At 44.6% G+C, this 23,213-nt stretch overlaps 1 long non-coding RNA gene across 2 annotated transcripts in view; it reads left to right on the forward strand.

The window, feature by feature from the left end:
* The window catches only part of LOC125175547 (uncharacterized), a 343,167-nt gene that overhangs the window by 57,458 nt on the left and 262,496 nt on the right, over positions 1-23,213 (forward strand). For both annotated transcript variants that reach the window (XR_007155869.1, XR_007155868.1), the window contains exon 2: positions 9,795-9,965. This is a non-coding gene — a long non-coding RNA (uncharacterized LOC125175547). The remainder of the gene's footprint in view (positions 1-9,794; positions 9,966-23,213) is intronic.

Genomic DNA, 23,213 nt, shown 5'->3' on the forward strand with positions numbered 1-23,213 from the left:
ATATGTGTCCCGATCGCACTGACGATGGGATTTGTGCAGCCTCATTAATTCTCACTTTTGTAAGATTTGCACAAGAGGTATGTATACCAGAATTCTGACTTAATTTTGAGATTAGGGTAGGCACACCAGTCCTTCAGAAGCCTAGGTCAGGGGCAAAGGGAAACAGAGCTGCAAGTTTTAAAATACACCGTTTCACCCACACACTTAGGAGCAATTGAAAATGTGAGCAGGTGTGAGAAAGCTTACGTCATCTTCACCTTAAATTCTGGCTGCTGCTTCTGACACCCGAAGGTAGGGCCATGTTTCTAAGTCTACATTGCTCAGACGATGCAGTTGCCGTGAGGGACAGTGAGGCAGGTGCTTGACATTCTGTGTGGCATGGTATATGTGGGGACGGCCTTGCCCCCGCCGTTTCACGCCATCTTGATGTCTCCACTTGCTTCATGGACATAGCCATGGAGTGCTGGTGAATAACTGTGGGTAGTAGGCTGGCCCTTTTTAAAACCGGAAGTCATCGGGGCGCCTGGGTGGCTCAGTCGGTTACGCGTCCGACTTCAGCCCGGGTCATGATCTCGCGTTATCTCGCGTGAGTTCGGGCCCCGCGTCAGGCTCTGTGCTGACCGCTCAGAGCCTGGAGCCTGCTTCGGATTCCGTGTCTCCCTCTCTTTCTGCCCCTCCCCTACTCGTGCCCTGTCTCTCTCTGTCTCAGAAATAAACAAACATTTAAAAAATTAAAAAAAAAAACACCTGCAAGTCATGATACAGGGTCAGTGGGGATTGCAGAGAACGGCTAAGCCACGACATGGAGAATAGTCTTTATTTGGGGGTAGCCTGGGAGGTATAAGCATTCCACGAGATTTGATATTTTTCACTCACATGACATTATACCATCACTTTCACCATCTTTGAATGTCAAGGACAAGGTTATTTATGTATTCCTTTTATTATTGTCTTCCAGTGTCACCTAGCTGCTTAGCAGCACTCTAGTACATTTTCTGGGTTATTGTCTGCCATGCTGAAGGCAGAAATGGTTGGGGGATGGGTTGAGTAGTGATGGGAATAAATAGGAAGAAAATTAAAAAAAATTTTTAACGTTTATTATTTATTGAGAGAGAGAAAGAGCACATGACAGAGAGCAGGGGAGGGGCAGAGAGAGAGGGAGACCCAGAATCGGAAACAAGCTCCAGGCTCTGAGCTGTCAACACAGGGCCCGACATGGGGCTCAAACTCACGAACCTGAGATCATGACCCAAGCTGAAGTTGGATGCTTAACCAACTGAGCCACCCGGGCGCCCCATATGAAGATAATTTCTTAAAATTAAGAGCACTTTCCAGTATATAAATGTCGGTATTGTGGATACAAAGATGATAATGGAGGGCAGTAGGCCAGCATTTGTTAAATACCTATTATGTGGCAAATATTGGGCCAGGCATTTTATTTTTTTATTCTTTTCTTTTTATTATTAATTTCTTTAATTAAACAACTCTAGTATGTGGGTGTTATTAGCCCCGTCTTACAGAGGAGATATCTGAGGCTCAGTGAAGGGATAGAGCCCAGACTTGGATTGATGACTTCTTCTACTGCTCCGCACTGATTACATTTCAGGAGAGAGAACAGGCATGACTACAATTCTCTGACAGGGAGGAGATGGGAGGGGACTGGCAATCAAACAAGGTAGCCTCAGGGTTCCCAATTTAAGTCCCAATTTAAGGCCAAGGTGCCATCTAAACCTAGGTCCCAAGATTATGGCTATTCTTTGAATTTCTTTCTGAATCAAGAGCCTGGAGAGTAGGCTGGAAGGGAATTAGGGTTTAAGGGATTAAGCACTTTCGGTGTGCTTACTGCCAGGAAGATTAAAAACTAATAACCAGCCACAACTGTTATAGAGAATGCATTGTTTCTCATTCAGAAAAATATGTAAGCCAGCAGGTCTCCTAAACATCTCAAGGGAAAGATTATAAAAGTGTGTTCTGTGCTTCTTATTCCCAGTGGCTGGTGTCACACTTCCTGGCTTGGTCCAGTGTGGGAAATCAGAAGCTTTTCTGTGCTACTTTGGCAGGGAATTCAACACTTGTCACTGGGTTCGCTCTATCCTACCACCTCTGTTCTCAAGGACTTACCAAGTCAATTATCTCACCGTTTTACCGTCATGGGCTTTTGCGTTGAGTTCGCTGCTACTATCTTCCTTACATGCGTTTGCTTTCAGCACAGGCTGTTTGAAGTAGAACTTTGCAGCGTGTCATTTCCTATGTCACAGGAAGATAATATGGCTGTGTAATTAAAAAGGTTAGCAACACTGACATTTCTGTATTTGTGCTAGAATTATCTTGATATTACCAGGGATTAAAGAATTGTGCCACCTGCTAGGAACATATGCATATGTTTGAGCAAAGGTTAATGAGTCTGTTCAGAAAAATGATTCAGGTAGGGGCTCAAGAGCAAGTTGACACATTCTAGAGTAATAGAGGTATATGTTCTGACCTTAGGTCAGTTGGGTAAGACCATTTGAAGGCTCCTTTTTTAGGGAGGTGGCAGGTAGTACAGTGGTTTGATTGATTATTTCAATCTTGAACATAAGACACATTTTCTCTGGCTTACCTAGATGCTCTACCTTGCGCGTCTATCTGCGGTGTCAATTCTGTGTCAAAGTAGTTGGACGTACTGTAGAGGTGCCAATGCCCCTTTATCTTAATCTCTGTGTATTTGTCTTTGTATAGTGTGATGGCGTGTACCTGGATGGTAGCCATTGTGGAGGAATATACACAATGACTTGGATAGATAAATATATTGCGTACAAATATAGATTGACACATTGGATCCCATTTCATTACACTCACACCACATTTCAGTTCTCTGTTCTCTGAAGGTCTTCTTTAGTTAAATTTTATGGCCAAGCTTTTGAGAATCTTCTGAATCTCTGAGCCTTTGTCAAAAATGTTATTTTCAGATACGCAGGTGTCGGGTGGTATTTTCTCTTTGATTTACCTACAAAGGGAGGTGGCACTTTGTTTTTTGAAAATTGCTCTCCAGACAAACAAGACATCCCTCTCAAATCAAGATGGTGGCCTGACCTGGAGAAGCCCTTTCCCCTCCCAGAAAAGTGGAGTAGTGAAACTTGTCTGCCTCTTACTCAACTGCCTTACTTTAAGAAAGGACTTGTTAGTTAGTTTAAAAATAGTCATCTTTTATTCCCTGCCTGTCAGGGCCTCTCTGCCTTCTCTCAAAAGCCAGCATTTACTGATGTTCTTTGATTGACACCCTCCTCAGCACTAAAATGGAAGAGAGAATGGGAGAATATTCCGTTTTATTGACAGGCGCTGAGACCCTGTCAGGGACGATTGCTTAGCAACCTCTATGGTGCCACTTTTGGGAAAGGGAAAGAAAGGACACAGTTACATATAAATGAAAAGAAAGCATATGTGACAAAGGCCGACTCTCATAAAACACTGAGTATTTTTTTGTAACTAGCTCTTGAAGTTAGCAATGTAACTTGTAAGATCTGCACAAATTATCTGTTTCTTCCCTCGGGTTATCGGGTTACTGAAGGGTTGAGAGGGCATCAGGGGTGGAGTGAAAAGTAGCTTGTTCTGGGAAGGAGGGCCTGAGTTCCTCCCTCGACTCTCATGCTGGCTGTTTGACTCAGCACAGGCCTCTCCACATTCCTAAGCTTCGTGGGTAAAACTGGGAAAACCACCTTTATAAACATGGAAGAAGTTTATAATGCATGTGGAAGGGGTTTGAAAATTATCTAGAACTTGTAAAATAAAGGGTTCTTAATCATTGTGCTACATTGGGACACAATCTATGAATTAATACCATGCACACATAAGTTGGACATAAATATAATTTTAGTAGTGTAGAAACAACACTGGCTTATGTTTGAAAATATTTTAAAAACGCCTCTGATCCTCGTAGTTCTGTGATACAGAATATCTACTATCTCCGTGTTCTAGTTAGTAATTATTAACCCCCTTTCTAGGTATGGAATTTTTCCACAGCTACACTGGGGGTAGGTGGGGGCTTGATCAAATCGGTTGGTTTCAAGCCTGTGGCATTTCCACTCTTTTTGGCATTTTCTGTTGCTACCCTTAGTTATTTTTGTAAAAGGTTATGTAAACAAGCTTCCTCCAAATTATCTGTGGTGAATAGCCAGTTTTGTTTTGTTTTTTAAACATTCTAATGTGTCAAGTGTGGGTATTTGTAGAATATAATACAAATGAAAGAGTAGAGTTGATTTCCTGGTTTGGACAATGTACTATGGTTAAATAAGATGCTATAATTGGGGGACACAGGACACAGGGTACATGGAAACACTGACTTTTTGGTAAGTTTTTGTGAGTCAACTTATTTCAACAAGGTCATTAAGGATCAAGTATTAGAAAATGAAAATAAATGCAAAATACACAGTTCTTACATTTTAAGTTATTAAAGTCAAAGATATCCAATGACTGTCAAATTCTTACAAAAGTTTTTAAATGCGTACTCTCAATTTCTGTCCTCATTTTGTGGTGCACCGGTGACAAACAGGTCCACTGACCACACTGGTGTGAACGTGAGTGAAAAGACATTCCTCTTTTGTTTAAATAAGCAATTCCTGGAGGAACTGTAATGTCTCAGCCTCAATTTTTAGTCCAAGGAAGAACATCTGACTCTCCCAACTTTGTCCATGTCTGGTCCACTATGGTGGGGTGGAGAAGGCAGAATCATGCCAGGGCCCAATCCAAGAGTGAACATTAGTTCTTAGAGCAGCAGGGATGGAGATAAATCCAGGAAGTGGCCAACAAATGACTCGATGTGTGGCCATTGCTAGGGATGCAAAGGTGAGTCTCTGATGGAAAGAACTGTAGACTGCTGCCCCAAATGACCCACTATTAAAATAACATCAGGTGAAGAGGAGCAACGATGGGAATTCAGAGGAGAGGAAACTTCTACTTGGGGGGATTACAGAGTGTTTCTTGCAGTGGGGTGGCATCTGAGAAGCTTAAATGTTCCTTGTAGCACCTGTGATGTTTGAGAAGCGATAAATGGGGAAAGCCACTGTTGGGTTTTGAACAGATTGTTATTTTAGGAAATTCATCCTTAGCGGTGAGGAAGTTGGAGTAGGGGCAGGGGATGGTGAAGCCAAAGTCAGGGAGGCCAACTTTAAGTTGGTGCACGCCCGACTTCAGCCAGGTCACGATCTCGCGGTCCGTGAGTTCGAGCCCTGCGTCGGGCTCTGGGCTGATGGCTCGGAGCCTGGAGCCTGTTTCCAACTCTGTGTCTCCCTCTCTCTCTGCCCCTCCCCCGTTCATGCTCTGTCTCTCTCTGTCCCAAAAATAAAATAAAATAAACGTTGAAAAAAAAAATAAGTTGGTGCACGGAAGGGATACCAACACCTGAAATGGTGGCTATAGGATAGTGAAGGAAGTGATTGCGAGAGAAATTGAACGTGTAAAATGGAGCATAGCAACCGATTCAATGAGATTCAGGGAGCTAAACACATTGGGGGAGGAAGAAGAATGAGTTTAGTTTCAGTTGTACTGCTTTTGAGGGGCTGGTGTGGGTTTGGGTGATGATTTCATCATGCAGTCAGAAATACGGACGTCAAAGCATCAGGAGTATGCGTTCACCCACCTGGTACCTTGAGTAGTGTCCCTTAAAAAGGTATATCCAAGTCCAAAGCCCTGGTACTTGTGGTGTGACCTTATCTGAAAAAGGATCTTTGAAGATGGAATTGAGTTAAAGACCTTCAGATGAAACCATCCTGGAATTAGAGTGATTATGTCTTACAAGTATTCTTACAAGAGAAAAGACAGGGAGATTTGACACAGAGGGATACACAGAGAAGGCCGTGTGAGGACACATAGATTGATTGGGGTTAGGCTGCCACAGGCCAAGAAACTCTAGGAGCCACCAGGAGCTGGAGGGCCCTGAAGGATTCCCCACGGGAGCCTTCACTGCAGGTGAGCCCCACTGACACCTTGATTTCAGACTTCAGGCTTCCTGAAGCGTGAGAAGAAACTTCTGTTGTTTTAAGTCACCCAGTTTGGGATAATTTATTATGGCAGCTCCAGGAAACTAATGCAGCACCTCCTCCGAGAGCTCAGTATATATGTATATTTCAAATGATGTTGTTCTTGTGTTGTGAAGTAGAGGGAAAATGAAGCTATTTATTCATCTTTATTAGCATCTCGTTTCTGGGTATTTTCAAGGTGGCTTTTCTTGCAAGTCAGGAGAGGTGAGAATGAAGTAGTTCAGAAGAATGAAGTTTAGGACACCTGAGCAAGTGTACAAGTGATTGATTTATAGGTTGATGTACCACCCTGTCCCATGTAATTCCTTCCTTCCTTCCTTCCTTTCTCCCTCCCTCCCTCCCTTTCTCCCTTCCTTCCTTCCTTCCTTCCTTCCTTCCTTCCTTCCTTCCTTCCCCCCTCCCTCCCTTCCTCCCTTCCTTCCTCCTTTCCTTCCCTCCTCCCTCCCTCCCTTCCTTCCTTCCTCCTCCTCCCCCTCTTTCTCCTTATCTTTTTTTTCACTACAAAATCTCTCTCTATTGGAGGATTTCCTACCATAAAAACACAATTAATTAGCTTTAAATTTATTTTTCCATTTCTTTTTTTCAATATTTAAAGAATATATATGTATATATATATAGATGTATACATATGTATATATCTCTATCATCTATCTATTTATTATCTATCGGTCCTTGATGTATAACGTTACATTAGTTTCAGAAGGTATGCAGCATAGTGAATCGACAGTTCTGTATATTATGCTGTGCTCACCACATTTTTCCATTTCTAACTTTCAGAATTTATCATTTTGGAATAACCAGTGTTACCCCATTCACAAGTAATCAGAGCCCCACACACAGTTAAGTCTTCTTATTCTGGTTAAAGATGTGATTATTTTTTTCTCTTGGACCTTTTGAGGTATTGAAAAATAACTTGAAGACCCCTCTAACTTCATTGCTGCTGTCAATATTTGGTAAGAGGTGACTTCCTAGAGAGCAGACATTCTGTTTAGCCCACTGCCTAACACAGGCCATGGCACAGAGAAGGTGAATCCCTTTGTGGCTCTAGGAAGGCAGACAGGATAAGAGACAACTAATGCTTGTTGGATAATATCCCTGGGAAAGACTCTCTGTACCTAAACTGTCAAACAAAATGTTCTTCAGGAGAACGTTCCTCTAATTGGACCAATTAGGGCACATGTCTATCATTGAGCCAATCACTCCGGCCATGAGGTATAATTACACTGCAAGAATATAACTGGTTTAATGGCAAGTAGGCCTGACTCCTAAGTAGTCCTGACTCCTAAGGATAGGGTTACTGAGCCCCGTTTTGATTTGCCAGTCCTTGGTTCAGACATCCAGCAGATGGGGTTACGTTAGCCTGGGAAGACTGAGAATTACTAATAGAGTTATATTTGCGTCCAAGTGCATTGCTCTGGGTCATACCCTTCAGTTATATAATCTTGAAAGTGATGGTGTGTAACTGATCCAGATGAAGAAGTCCCAAAACTTCTTCAGACTAGGTGAACTGCAGAACAGTTCCAGTCTTATTTATGAAGGGGGAAGTTGGCTGTCTAGATGTCTGATGCGACCTTACTCTCAAATTTATGATCTGTAACTCTTGGGGCTATTGTTTAGAATTATTGTAACCTGGAAGCTTACAAGTTCTTTGGAGAATATTGTCGACCTCTCTGCTGTATTGTTTAATTTTTTTTTATTGGAGCGTGGTTGACATACAATGTTATATTAATTTCAGGTGTACAACACAGTGATTCAACAATTCTATACATTATGTAATGCTCAGCACAATAAGTATAGTTACCATCTTTCTCCATACAGTGTTTTTACCACATTATTGACTGTATTTCCTCTGCTGTACTTTTCATCTCCGTGACTTATTTATTTTATAACTGGAAATTGGTACTTCTTAATTCCCTTCATCTATTTCACCCTCCACCCCCACCCTCTCCTCTGGCAACCACCCGTTTGTTTTTACCACCGTGACTTCCTTTTGTATCCTTCAATTTGTAAACTTTGTTTGCTTTGCCCAAGTCAAAGTCAGTGTTTGTTCTTACTCAGTGGATCTGAGTCAACTGTTGACGTTTACCAGTTCAGTGGTTACCCACAGCTAATTGGTTTAAGGCCAATCCCGAACGGTTCCTGGGGCTGGGGCTGGGGCTGGGGCTGAGGCTAGTTCCTCCAAAACCACACAGCATCTACGGTGGACCATGGCTAGCATTGATGCTGGGAGCGGTTATTACAGTGTCTACTCATTTTCATTGTTCAACTTCTGATGGATATTTCCCTTGCTGTTGCAGATATCATTAATGTCTTCCTTTTGCAAATGAGACTATGAGATCACACTTTTACAATGTAAATTATTTATCAGTCTAACACAGATTATTTGTTTATATAAAGAATATTTGGAGGTGCAAGAAATGTTCCTGGAGCCAGAATGCTAAGGGAAGGTGGTTTTAATTTATGCTTCCTGGAGATTCAGGGCTTTCCAAGATACCTCATAACTGAGATGGCAAAGGAAGGGCAAAGCTTTGGATGCCAACCTGTTTCAGTCATGGTGCTGCTTTCTTAGATGTTTCATGCATGTTGTAGTTATACATGCAGTATTCCATTTACGATCTGTTGCTACTAACATGCAGGTGGAAAGCCACTGCTCCCTGCTAGCTCTGTGACCTTGCAAAAAAAAAAAAAAAAATCCCTCCTCCTCTTTGGTCCCTGGTTTCCTTTACTCGTGAAATGAGGGTGCTGGATGAGAAGTTCTTGGGGTTCCATTTTTTTCTCGACAGTCCGTGATTTTGTGACTTTTGCCCTGGGCCCACGTGGTGCTTACTAGTTGCATGGAAACTGACTACATCGCTACCTCGGAAGTCATTAATTCGGTGCGGCTTCCCCCTCTTAGTGAGTTTTCAGCTGGATGATAATCATAAAATGCCAGCATGGCCGATGTGAGATGGAGTTAACAGTCTGAGATTTGCTAAGTGTTTCTGTGTGATCAGTGTGAAAGCAATCACATCTCTAGAGTGAGAAAGGTCAGTGCCCTGTAGCTGCCAGCCCTCGCCGCACTAAGGGGACGCCAAGGGGACTGCCACCCGCCGAACACAAATCAGGCCACAGAGTGAATACCCTCTACTGATGCAGTCTAACAGCTCCGGATGTCAAATGATATTACTTTGGGAGACCGTTAAGCCCCTTTCTCAGTGCTCAGCAGTGTGCAAATCCCCTCATCTGATTTGATTAATCTGAGCGACTACAGAATATTTTATTAGGCGCAGAAAACATGACTGCAGTGCGATAGTCTGTGGCATTACTGAGCCCGGAGATTCTTTGAAGTCTTGTGTTTTCTTGTTTGTTTTCCTTGGTTCTAGTTTGCTTGCAAAAGGAGGCGGGGGGGGGGGGGGGGGCTCGTCTCAGTGAATTCGTGTCCTGTATGAATTAACGTTAGTGACTATATACATAAATAATAAAAAGGGATTATGCAGTGAATCGCAACCCCTGTGTGATCAGATTCTTCCCATCCTCAAGAAAGGGCTCCCTTCTGTCTCTCACTGCCTCCACACTAAGCCCTGAACACGCACCAGCACTTGGCAGGAAGGAGACCATGATATTCGATATTCACGGCGGCTGTATCTACCTAGCTGGCAAGGTTACGTGTGATTTTTAATTCTCTATGTTTTTAATTCTCTGCATTTTTATGGCTGGCCCATATTATATTATAGTATAATAGACAATATATTTGAAATAACGTGTGATTTCAAACCGCGTTTTCCTTTTGTTCCTTTAAAGGTAATTCTTTCCCCCAGGAGGCTCCAGGAATGCTGGGATTTTTTTGCCGTCCTGCCGAAAGGGAAGAAGGTACCCGAAATGCCTCGTGAAATGGATTCACCGAGCCCGTGCCTGGGAAGCAGCCCCGCCCGTTCCTTTTCAAGACCCAGCGCCGCCGTGGCCTGACAATCGGTAAGAAATGTGATAATAAAGGCGACGGGCCACTCCGGGGCTGGATTTCATTTCCAGCTTAATTAAATCCTAGAAACACACCTGGCCTCCAGCTTTGAAGCGCTGCCACAAAAGCCAGGTGCCCTCCTCGGCTCGGGCTCGCCCCGCAGCGACGGTGGGAAGCCAGGCTGAAAAGGAGAAGGTGGAGGGAGGCCGCAGCCGGGGCAGATGAAACGGTGGAGTCAGGAAGCAATATTTCAGAGAAAGCCGTTTCATCCGGTGCGCAATCCGTTTGCCCTTGTGCTTCAAAGGTGAACGGCACAGCTAACCTGCCAACGTGCTGAATTGAGACTCCTCCAGGGGCACCCTGCCGCCCCTGCCACCTGCTCCCCCCACGCCGGGTCCTCGACCGGTTCCCTGACCGCCCCCCCCCCCCCCCCGCCCCCGTTGTGGTGAACTGGGGACAAAATGCACTTTGCTGGCGCAAGTCCTGACCGGTCCCCGGTACTCTGGGCGGTCCGGCTTCTCCCACATTTACAAACTTCTGGTTACTTCTGGTTCTTCAGTCCCTGTGGCCAGCCGATGCTGCCCGGGGCCTCTTTGTCCTGTTATCCCAGAGACCCGAGATTCTCTTAAATGTGACTAAAGAGGAAAAATCCTTGTTGTGATTTACGGAGCCCAGGAATTTGCAAGGCACTTGCATGACGTCACCTCCCCAGTTTTCGCCACCACTTGTGATGAATTGCCAGGGTTTCACAGGTGAAGAGATGGGGCTCCAAAAGAGCAGGTAAGTGTCTTAGATCTAAGAAGCAGAACCCGAGACGGTGACTTGGATACCTGGGATTTATGAAAGGGAGGCTATCAGGAGAAGCCTGGAGGAGGCAGGGGGGGCAGGCGGGAAAAGGGAAGGGCGAATAAGTTTGTGGTCTCAGGAAACTCAGCCTTGGCCTGATCCACGGGGGAGTCTGGAGCATAAACCACACCACTGAGCGGTCCCCACCTTGAGGCCAAGAAGCCGACTGAACCCTTCCGAGTCATCTGTTGTGGGCCGTCCCTGGGGGTGATGACATGGCTCCTCAGGCCAGGAGGCTCTCATCTGCCAAGGGCAATTTTCTGACGCGAGGGGCCAGCTGGAGCTCACTGACAGCCGACACTCCCGGTGGCTGGGGGATGATGGTACCGCCGGGTGAAGAGGCTCTGGTAGGGTGCCCCTTGCACCCACTAATCTGTGATCGATCCACACTCCTTGCCTTTGGAACCTAAAGATGCCTCTGAGGGTTGTGGCGACCCAGGACGGGGGTCACTTCTGTTCTTGTAGAATTGCAAAGGTTGTCGCAAACGTGGGGGGTACTCGATAGCCATGGAGAAGAGGAGGAGTCCCTTGGCAACAAGCTGTGAATATTTCCCTCTCCCCTTTGACATTTTAGCGTGTCGTACCTTCGCGAGAGCCGCCATTATATTTAGAAAGTACCGTTCCTGTCTTTTCGAGCACCAGAGTCCCTAGGGCAGAAATCTTGCTTTATTCCATGTGCAACATACCTGAATGCACACATGCCTCGTCTGTAGTCGACTACTAATGAACCCTGGCTGAGTTGACTGCTCCTTCAGTTTGGGGGGGTGGGGGTTACCCCTCCTGGTGTTATTATTTCAGTCAACCAATCACTCACCAGTAATTCAGCGTCTGTTATTTGTGACTAGCTCAAGGGGCGTCGTGCCGGTGGTGGCGCCCGTTTTGTTTCCTACCCATCTGTCTAAGAGTCTCAGAGGCCAAGAAACAGCAATGGGAGGGTGAGGCCTGAGGTAGTTCTAGCGAAGGTTTACTTACTGGGCCAGGAAGAAAGCCAGTCGCACAGGGAGTCCTGTGGGAGAAAGAACGGGTGTTTTGGGATTAGGAGACTTGAAGCACCACTCGGCTTTGCGTCTGTAAAACGGGGCAAAGACGCTGCCTGGCTAAACGTGCAGGGCTGCTGTGGAGGGGACCAAGGGAGACCATGCAGGTGAAGCCTACACACTGTGCAGACCAAATGGATACATGTTTAAGGACCGACGGCGGCTCCAAGGCAAGAATGATAGGCAAAAGGGCTCGGAATCCCTCCCTGAAGTTCAAGTGGCACATTCTGCCTTTACCGTGTGTGTGCTTAGAATTCAGTGCCTTAGGGAAAAGAAGAAGCGAAAGGAAAATTTCTTCTCTCTTCACTTCCTGACTTCAGGTATCTGTATATGCTATAATTAGGGGCCCCAGCTTACACCAATTTCTGAAAGTTTCTCATTTAATTTTACAAGGACGTATACACTTTACAATGCCTGACACCTGCTCAAGCAGGCAAATAATTGTTTTGACACTGTGACAGTTGTAGAGAGTATTATTTTAAAAATTTCTAAAACCTGCCAATGGGATGATTAGACTCTAATTCTCATTTGCCAGGGCAATGAGCTCTCTGGGCCAAATTACTCCTTGATGGCATGCCAGCCCCCTTTTCCTGGTCCTCATTGGCTGGTGGAGATTTAGTTCCACACGGATCGTTCCTTTCCTCACCGAGAACTGATTTTTGACCTTTAAAGATAATACAGATTATGCATTGAGCACATCACTTGTGGGTTTCTTTCGATGGGTGTTTTATTACAGTTCTCATGGCTTGAAAAATACCTTTAATTTAATTTAATTTAATTTAATTTAATTTAATTTAATTTAATTTAGGGGTGACCCTGTTACTGGCCCATGGCATGGGACAAAAGCGCATTGGCACCCGTGTCTTATTACATAGTGGCCGGGGAAGGAGGGACAGCCTGGGGAACAGAGTCCTAGGAAGTAGGTAAAGAGAAAATCTGGACATGAGGTGAGGATCAGGAGAGAACTGGCCAGAGGCGTCATCATGTGTTTTGGGTCAGATTTAGGAAGAATCCCGGACCTGCCAGGGGTGGAGGAAGTGGGGTGGTTTCCTTCCTGGATTTCCAGGGCTGCACTGCTGGACCACGAGCTTGGGGGCTGTTAGGATGTGGAGCTGGGCCAGGCAGCCTTCTAGAATCCCAGCCTTGGTTGGAGACTCCAAAACCTGGTTGACTTTCAGAATTTGGGCCTTAGATGCATTCATTTCACAGAAGAGAAAATGGAGACCGCGGGAGGTAAAGTGGCCTGCTTAAGGTCATGTGGCTAGTGAGTGGCTCAGGGCACTCAAAAAGTCTGCATTGACCCGTGCATGTTCAATGCTGCTGGAATTTCTAGGTACACGGAGGAAGTTAGTCAAGCCAGCTGGGGAGATAAGACTTTACCACCTGTCCCCCTCCCATCAGGCAGAGGCCAGTGCCCAGAAAACGGAACGATGGAGGGCTGAGCCACCTTATTCCTGAGTCCGAGGGTTCTGCTGTGTGGAACAGGTAGACGTAAAGAGGAAACTGTGTTTCGAAGGTGAAGGAAACCTAAGAGTTCAGGTAGACAGTCATGAATAGGGAGGGGCTGACGGAGGGGGCAGAGGGAGAGCAGAAGCCAGGTGAAATATTTCTGCATGTGGAGAGTCAAATTCAAACGGTGCAGAAAGGCATACAGTGAAAAGCACCCGTTCCTTAACCCGTCCCTGCGTTCCTCTGACTCACGTCCGCAGATAGGTTCTTCTTGCTTTTGATTCTTCCAACAGTTATCTTCAAAATTCTCAATAGAATGTGACACTTTTATTTCTCCAATGATTAATTTTAAACATTAGCTGCAGACTCTCTGTTCTGCATGATCAAAAAGAAAAAAAAAGACCTGTGTCACTGCCCCCCGCCCCACCACATTCCCTCCTCTCATCCCACTCTTTTGTTATTGGGTGGGTTCTTCTGTGGGCACATGAATAATTTTTAAAAGTATACTTCAAGTGCTTCATCTTGATCCATCAAATTTACACAAATTGGACTCACTGTTCTGAGAGATAGAAGATGAAATAGAAGCCCTGAACTTCCTTTCACTTTTCCTCCTTGCAATTCTCATGATCTCCCAACTACATCGTTAAATATCGTCAAGGCTTATTACTTTTTCATTCTATTTTATAAATATGCTTAAGCCTTCCTTGCTTTGCCCGTAGATTGAATTGAAAATTCAAGCATCTCTACGGGTCATTAGCAATGTTATGATTACATATTATTCACCCCAAGATCAAGCAGAGTGGCCTTCTGGGAGGAGGAAATGACATGAATCCTGTGTCGTGTAGATTTGGGCTTTTCAAAATAAGCTTTCAAAGTGTTAAAATAAGAAATTCTTGTCACTTACTTCAGCTTCTCAAAACAATGACATTTTAAATGGGCTTTATGTATGTATTTTAGTCATACAGATGTTGTGTCTAAAGTTTCTAATTTTCTTTTCTTTTTCTTATTGAAACACAATCCCATCACCACTTTACAAAGATTTTTCTCACTTGATCGCATTACCTGTCGAATATGAGTCTACCTTTTTGTGAAGAGTTTTCTCCTGATACTCTAGCTTAATGTTCTGGTTGGGACCTTTTACTTTTCACGGCCTGTTGCACAGTTGTATCTCTGGTCTGGTTTTCCTGTTTAATGTGCTTGTGGCTTTGGACCTACTGTTTTCATGGTTTCCATTTTCTTGGCCTTTTTTTTTTTTTTTTTGTCTCCTCAAGCATATTTTCTAGTAATTTTTCTTTCCCAGAAAGGGGACATGAGGAGGTAACTCTATGAATCTTGCATGATTCAATACTCAGCCTTCACGTTTGAGTGACAATTTGGCTGGACATAAAATTGCTATTTAAGCGTATTTTCTTGCAGAGCTTTGAAAGCTACTTGTGGTAGGTTGGGTCCTTGAGAAGTGGAGATGGAGTTTGGAGAGCAAGATATTTATTAAAGATCAACACTGCGGAGGGCAGGATTAGGCTGACTGAGAGTTGAAATTGCTTTGCATGATTTGCAGGCCTGACAGGCCTCAGCCAACATGGCAGGCTGGATGCTCTGGATTGAGTGCTACTCACAAATACCCCGTGTTGGGCTGAAATGGCTGGGCCTTTACACCTCCCTCTCTCAGTTACCAGATACAGGCTGTCCCGAGAAGGGCATGACTTTATGGCACTAGTGTCCTTGTAAGAAAATAAAGAGACACCAGGGGCACATGAATTCACAGGAAGAAGCCATGTGGAGACAGTGAGAAGGTGGCTACCTGCAAATCAAGGAGGAAGGCCTCATGAGAAACCAAACCTGCCAGTACCTTGATCTTGGACTTTTAGTCTCCAGAACCGTAAGAAAATACATTTAGGTCACCCAGTGTGCAGTATTTTGTTATGGCGGCCCCAGCAAACTAATATAGCTCCCTAAGTTTTTCTGGGGGATATTTTTGTGACACCCTTATTTAGAGCCTATCGCAGCCAAAATGATTTTCTAATATTTCTGAACTTTATTAAGGTACAAGGTTAAGTACTGTGGAAAAAAAAATGTTTTAACTGTTTTTATGCTGGTCATGTTCTGAGTTTCACAGCAGATTCTTTATTTGATAGTATCTACTCACCTCATCTGCCTTCCACTTCTCCGAAGAGATTTGCTCCTGTCATAGTTCCAAAATGTTCTTTAACCTTCGTGACTTTGCATCAGCTTAATGGCCTCTGCTCATCCCTAAATCATGACTCCTTAGTGCTAGGAACCAACGAATAAATGGGGGTAAGAATAAAGAAAATCAATTTAATTAGTGGTTGGATTTAAATCCGACTTGGGAGGTAGAATTTTGGTTTTATCGCTAGGGCACTTTTTGGAAAAGAGCAAATTATCTAAAATCAAAACCTAACTCTTCTACATCCTAATTCTATGCATTGAACTTAATATCTGGTTATCTTCATTTGGCTAGGTAATGTTTCCAAGTGACCATTTCCTTGGAAGTCAGATATGGTGTTAAATCCCAGCAGCAAAGTATTGGCCAAAAAGTTCATCAGTTAAGTAGCATGTATTGAGTGTGTTATGTTTCCATCTCTGGGCTTAGTACTCAGGGGACACAAAATATCCATAAAACACTGTGTGTCTTCTTAAGGATTGTTTCCTGGAGGCTGGCTTCCATAAAATGATATGGATATGTCTACTCTGGGATTACCAGGCTGTTGGAAGGTCTGAGAAAAACCACAGGAATGGGAAATATCAGCTCAGTTGAATCACAGGTACATTGCACGGTTTCGAAAGGGCTAAAAGGTTTGCTGAATTTTTACTCCTGATTTTCAAGGGAACAGGACTCCTAAGATGTTCAGCACTGCTTGCCAGTTGACCATGCTCTTTGGTGCTCTGCTTCTTTTTGGTTGCTGTTTGCTGCTTGGCCTGGACAACCCTCCTCATCCCTGCTTTTACCTACATCCACACTGTGAGGTCTTTCGTGGACTCTAGCGACTGTCGGTGTCACTCCATACTAGACGTGACCTAAAAACAAATCGCTCTAAGTGAGGGTAATTATGCTTCTTTCCCAAAACACACGAAGTACTTCCCCAGTTTAGGACACGCAGTAAATACTCATTGAACATCAGCTGTGTGTGGAAGGCACCTCCTCATCTTCAAGGAGGAATTCTAGTGTCTTTGTCTCCATGAAGCTTTCCCACCCCCTGCTCAGCTCTATTTGACCTTTCATATAGGCTGTAATCTCAGCCTGTTATTAAAGGACCTGGCACGTAGTCGGCATCCAAAGACTGTTGTTGATTAAAATATTTAGGACCAACTGCTCTTTCATTGGGGATGAGGTATATAAGGAAAGGAGAGAGAGGGGAAAGATGGAGTTAAATTATAGGACACAAGCAAGGGAGATATTTAAACATTTCATGATATTCAGTAGGTTGGCTGGCTGGGAGTTGACGAGTAGAAAATAGGTGATGTGATCTGACCCAATGGAAATTGGGCAGGTTAATGAAGTTCTATTTGGGGAGACTGGCCTTCTCGAGAATTCACCAAGCTGTCTCTGTCATCAGCTGTAGCATTATTTTAGCTCTGCCTGTAAAGGGCCGTTAATGCCTGACTCTCATTACCGCTGAACCCAGGATCCTCCCAGATGCCATCCTCTGCAAACAGCAAAAGTATTTTCTGAGGCCAAATCGCTGAATTTGTCTCACTCTGCTGTGGTGAATTTGCAATTACTTTTCTTGGCCCAGAGAACATCCTGGTAAGATACAATTTTGACAAAATTCCAAAGCACCGTTATTACGTGCAGAAGAAATCTTTATTTTGGAAATTGTTCACCTGTGATGTGAATCTTTCAAATCTTCGTTTATGTGAAGCTCATGATATGTGTTGGGTATTTTTCTCCTTCATGAAGGAGACGGCTCAGCCACGTACTGAAGGTGTTTGATTTAAATGTCAGTATTAAGAAGCTGAATTGGTTCAGGAAACCCTGAGACCTCAACGCAGTTGTTCTGCTCTGAACGCCAAGGGGAAAGCAAGGGAACGGAACCTAGTTCCAGGATCCTGGGAAGGTGTCCACTTGGATGACGGACTGGAGGTAGTGACACATTTTAAAACCGTGTTTAAATAAGGATTATTTTTAAGGAACTGTAGTGTAATCACACCAATTATAATCACTCACAGCCTCAGGGGAGGTGACCAACTCATGTGCACTATCAGTGAGCTAGATAGGTAGGGGGCAGTTTTGTTCCTGTTCACTGAGAAACGGTTCTGGAGCTTTACTCGAGTAACCTGGATGGGCCTGGTTCAACCAGCGGAACAGCCTTAAGAGCAGAACTGAGTCTTTCCAGAAGAAGAAATTCTGCCTGTAGGCTTCTTCAGCTCATGCCTGAGGGTGCTGCCTGCCTCTCCTCTGGCCCCATCTGTGGATGTTCCTGGCTGTTCCCCATAATTTCATGAGGTGATTTCTTGCAGTAAATCTCTTAGTATATATTTCCCACTGGTTCTGTTTCTCTGGTTGAATCCTGGCTGATACTGTGACCCAGAAGTCACTTCTTCTCAAGCTATGAAAGCAATACCTTACATTTATATCGAGCTTTATAGTTTTCAAATGCACTCACATAAATGATCTTTAGTAAATCCTGGGGCTGTAAGTAGGTGAGTGACTCATCACCCTTGCCGTCACCGCCAGTATCATCAACTTCATTGTCAGACATCACCGTCATTACCACCGCTGTTGCTGTCTTATAGCTGAGGAAAAGGGTTAAGCAGCCAAAAGGCAGAGCTGGAGCCACGAGCTGGTTCTTCTAACCCCAAATATTATGTGTAACATCAGCAACCCTCTGTGCAAAACTTCAAACACCTTGTCCTCTGGCTTTCTGGAGATCTTCTGATTGTCATTTCCTCTGTTGCAGCTTACAGTCCTTACTCACCTTTCCAGCCACCGCACCTGTGGAAAACTCTGGACCTTGTCAGCGTCAGTAACCGCATCGTTTCTAAAATCTGTATTTTAAATCTCTTTAAAAATGTCCCTTTAAAAACCAATAAAACAAAAACAAAAAGCCTCCAGGCATGACCTCTTCCTGTGGGCTTTTCTCTGTCACAGTTCTGGTCATTTTGAAACCCTAATTTAAGTGGTAGTTTGTGGTCTTGGTTAAGCGTATCCTAACCATGGTTCTTTATAAAGCAATTTTTTTTTTATTTAGTAAAACCCAAATTCATTTTTACTCAGTGAATGTCAGTCTCACAACCAAGAGTCCAATGTGGATATTTCCTGTCTGTAACATAATGCTTGATACCTTGAAGGATTGAAATGAGGCCACATAAAGCATTTCCACGTGATCATATATACGTGCGTACGTGTGTTTGTATGCAAACTATATGTCGTAACGTGTTAAGCAGCAAACATGTTTGAATGTAACTCCTTGGAAAAATTTATCAAACCACAGAAGAATAATCTGAGCCTCAATCTCTTGATATTTCTTTTAAGGATGATGAGGAAAATAACCAGCTAACACAGGCAAGTTACAGAATATTGACGAGCCAACACGGTCCATATTCATTTGTTGAATAAATGCATCTGACTGTCTGAACGGCCTCATCTCCAGGCAGTTATAAATCAGGGAAGGATGCGCTGCAGTATCATGATGGAAGATTTTTAGTTTCCTGTAGAGGAGCGACACCATCAAGATGGCAACATAGGTCATTCCTGACCTTTGTCCCTTCCATGAGAAGCCTCCGTAGCCATCATCCATAGGCGAGACACCATTGTGAAAATCCCAGAACCCCCGGATCTCAGAGACTGGGAATGGGAATGACTGCATTCGGAGGACAAGAGGAGCGTCTGCACTCTGACTGCATTGCCCGTCCCCCAGGACAGCACAGCCACATACCAAGAGGGCCTCTCCAGGCCTATAGCTTTTGTGGGAACGAGACCCCCAGTGGACATCCAGCCACCCCAGCATTGTGGGACACTTCTGGAGAGGCCCACTTGGATCTCGCCTCATGGGGATCCCTGGGAGATTCTGCAGGATCACTGGGGGAATCTTGACCACCGGGGATCAGATAGTGATGGAGGAGGAGGCTGGGACTTACAGCAACCAATGCCCAGATGTTGGCAGACTGCATTCCTGCTTGCCATGGCACCTGAACAGAGATCCCATTTCGTGCCTCTGCCCATCTACAGAGCTGAGCTGGTGCCCCCGTCTGGTCAGGGAACTTGCTTGACAGTTCTGCCTGACTTGGATCCCCAGTCAATGAGCCTGACCATCTAAGGAATCCGCTCTACAGTCCTACTTGGGCAAGGAACCAGATTCTTAACCCCACCCAAATACTGAGTATAGACGCAAGTCCCAACCGACCAGGAATGCTGGACAGGGAACCTGGGTAGCCACAGAGCTCATCCCATAATCCCACTTGGGTGGAGAGCCAAGCCAGCAGCCCTTCCCAGCTGATGAACGTAGCCTCTGGCCACACATGTGAACATGGCCTATGGTACCACCTGGCCATGGAGCCCAGCCTTTTGCTCTGCCTCACAATAGAGCCTAGCCCATGGCCTTGCCTGATTGCTGAACACAGCCCGAGGCCTCCCCTGGGTGGATAGCCCAGACAGTGACCACTCAGTTACGTAGCAAAGTCTCTAGTCCCACCTAATAGCAGGCTTAGCTGGAGGCACCTCTCGACTGGGGCACCCGGACAGCAACCTTGCCCAAAAGCAGAGCATGGATATGGGTCTGTCTGATCACAAAGCCCGGCCTGTGGCCCCCACCAACTTCAGGGCACAGTCTATCATCCCACCTGATTGCAGAGCACAGCTAGTTGGACGGGGCGTCCAACTGTGAAGCCCTGCCTTTAGCTCTGCCTGAATGTGGAGTCCAGCCAACAGTACCATCCAGTTGGGGACCACACCCTGAGACCACACCTGACCCAGAGTGATGTGGAGCCCAGCCCGTAGACTTCCCAAACACATAGTCCAACTGTGGCACCACTCTGCTAGGGAACACAGCCTGTGACCTCGTCTGACCAGAGGCGATTGCAGAGCCCAGCTGGTGGCCCCACCTGACTGGGGAGCCCAGCCAGTGGAACCCCCAGCTAACCTCAGAGCACAGGCAGTGGCCTCACCCAACTACAAACCCTGACAGCAAGCCCAGCCCTCACACAGACACTACCAGCCGACCCGTCCAAGACCCCAAGCTGAGCTGTGGTGAAGGACTGTCCCTGCCAAAGTGAACCTGTAAAGGCTGGACGAGGAGACTGCTCACTCAAGTGCACAGAGGCCAACGCAAGGAATCAAGAATCATGACGACAACCAAACATGACACAACCAAAGGAAACTAATAAAGATCTACACACAGACCCTAAGAAATGGAGATCTGTGAACTGTCTGGTGAAGAATTCAGAATAGTCAGAATTCAGAATGTAAATGGGTGCAGCCACTATGGAAAACAATATGGGGGTTCCTCAAAAAATTAAAAATTGAACTACCCTATGATCCAGCAGACCCACTTCTGGGTATGATCTGAAGTCAATGAAATCAGTATCTGGAAGAGAGAGCTGCACCCCTAGGTTCATTGCCCCATTATTTACAATAGTCTAGACATGGAAACAAGCTAAGTGCCCATTGTCAGACAGATAGGTAAGGACAACGTGATGTGTCATTTTTAATCACAAATAGTTTTATTGGGACATTTGTCTTTTCCTTATTGATTTGTATTTTTCAAATGGAACTAGTCAAATGTTAAAAAATAGAAGGTATACAGCACATTTTTTGTTTTTATTTTTTTCAACTTGATTTTTGTGAGGTTCAATTGCCAGTTCGGCCAGGTAATGACAGAATAAGCTTGGGATTGTCATTTAACCTCTCTGACACTCAGTATTCCCATCAGTGGAAGGGGAACAAGAAAACCTATCTGCATCATTTTGGGGTTTAAGTGGAATAACATACTTAAAATACTTTGGCAACCTTTTGTGATTGTGTATACTTTTGGTGCTCTCATAAAGCCCTAATGGACTTCTCAGGACAATCACTTTAAATTCGTAAAACGAAATACATAGAACTATAAAGGAAGCCAATTAAATTACAGTTACCAAAAAACTTTTAAAGCAAGTTTGTGATAGAATACCATACGTATTTCTTTGTTAATGTTAAAAATGAAAATATCAAGCCGATCTATAAGTACTATAACTAGTAGTGAAGCACATAAATAGTATTTTAATGTATCCGCCAAACGAATACATGAAAATATCTGTCGGGGTGCCTGGGTGGCTCAGTCAGTTGAGCGTCCAACTTCGGCTCAGGTCATGATCTCACGGTTCACAAGTTCGAGCCCCGCGTCAGGCTCTGTGCTGACAGCTCAGAGCCTGGAACCTGTTTTGGAGTCTGTGTCTCCTTCTTTCTCTCTGCTTCTCCCTTGCTCACACTCTGTCTCTGTCTGTCTCAAAAATAAATAAATGTTAAAAAATAAAATTATTTAAAAAAGAAAATATCTGTGACCTCTGTTGTTGACAAAGCCATATTGTGGGTTTGTAGCCTACATTTGGAAATGAAGAAAATGCTAGATATTAGTTAAGGAATAGTTAAAAAAAAAAGGTGAATTTTGTTCCTTCCAAGTTCAGGGACCTCTGAACCTCTTATCTAGCAAAAAGCAGACACCTGATAGAGGTTAGTTCCCTTCCTTCTACTTTCTTCTTTCTGATGCCTGTCCCAGTAAGCACTGTCCTCAGGTTTTCTTCCCTTTTCACTTCCTAACAAAATGTGACTCCAGGACATCAGGCATTTGGCCCAGTGGGGTAGATAAGTTTATGTTCTTAATTCCTTCCTGCCTCCCTCCCTCCCTCCCTCCCTTCCTCCCTCTCTTCTTCCCTCCCTCCCCATTTCTTTCTTTCTTTCTTTCTTTCTTTCTTTCTTTCTTTCTTTCTTTCTTTCTTTCAGAGAGCAGGAGTAGGGGAGAAGGGCAGAGGGAGAGAGAGAATCTTAAGCAGGCTGTATGGTTAGTGTGGAGCCTGATGTGGGGCTTGATCCTATGACCCTGGGATCATGACCTGAGCCAACCTCAAGAGTCAGATGCCCAACCAACTGAGCCACCAGGTGCCCCTCCTTGATTTATCTCTTAAGAGCATATCTTTGGTAGAAGTTGAAGGAATTTCAGCATAAGGACAAGGTGAAATGAGATTCCTAGGAAGAAATGGCATCACAAAGAGAGCAGATTACATACTTTCTGAAACTTCAGACTGGTACCAAGGATCAGCTGCGGACTTCACTCCAAATCACCCCTCTAAGTGGCTCGGTCTTTCCCCTCAGGGGTCAGGGTATAGAAGCTCAGAGATCTGGGACTGGGTCCTACCCAGATCCTGGCACGCTACACTAAAAGCCCATTGCGTGTCTCCTCCCAAGTCTGCATTGAGTGATGGCATGTTGGTAATGTGAAATCAGCATGGTGGGAGTATTCACATCGTAAAAATCAGCAAGTACTACATGGCAGGGCTTCTTTTCTCCTCTTCCACGTTTCCTGGAAAGCCAGTTGTTAGATATTTGTCAGTCTGTACCTATCCCTTCCTACCTGGTGATTCTGCCTTAACAAAATTAGTCATTCTTTCTGTTTGACCACCATTTAGTGGACATTTTTGTATCCTCAGAAAGGGATTTATACACTTACATTATTCCCTGATTCTGTAACTCTGTCTTTGGGATTCACAAATCTATTAGGTTGTCAAAAGCTCTGGGAAATCCTGTAGTTAAGTGAAGCTATCTTTGTTCAGTCCAGCATTTCCCCAAGTTGTTTACTGAGTCCTTTATTCATGGACCACCTACTGATGCCCCCAGTGAAATCATGGAAGGTACTAGATTTCACCAATTTGATCTGTAGCTGCATTGCAGAATGCAGTGCCTCACCAGGAAGAGAGGAGCCAACCATTCTAGTTATTTCA

This window comes from Prionailurus viverrinus, chromosome C2, assembly GCF_022837055.1.
Source record: "Prionailurus viverrinus isolate Anna chromosome C2, UM_Priviv_1.0, whole genome shotgun sequence".
Lineage (NCBI taxonomy): Eukaryota > Metazoa > Chordata > Mammalia > Carnivora > Felidae > Prionailurus > Prionailurus viverrinus.